A 303-nucleotide genomic window follows, 5' to 3' on the forward strand; every position below is an offset into this window, starting at 1 on the left:
TGTATATGTACTGGAGGAGTAAAATGATACTGAATGAAATGGTCTGTGGAAATATAAAAAACATAAACCATCCATCATCCAGAAGAAAAAATGGAATACACTGATCTACTACTGATGTCTTCTTTCAGCTTTGATCTAAAGATGTATTTTATTAAAACTATAATTTAAATGTACCATGACAAATATGCAGTAAAATTTAGCTCTTTTCTAAGCTAGAATAGGTTTTTGTCTTACAATTACTGTGCTATATAGTTTTTGTTGTAAAAATTCCAATTGTGTGCTGCTTTTTTTTCAACGTTTTGG

The sequence above is a fragment of the Pteropus alecto genome, unplaced genomic scaffold (assembly GCF_000325575.1).
Source record: "Pteropus alecto unplaced genomic scaffold, ASM32557v1 scaffold69, whole genome shotgun sequence".
Classification (NCBI taxonomy): Eukaryota; Metazoa; Chordata; class Mammalia; order Chiroptera; family Pteropodidae; genus Pteropus; species Pteropus alecto.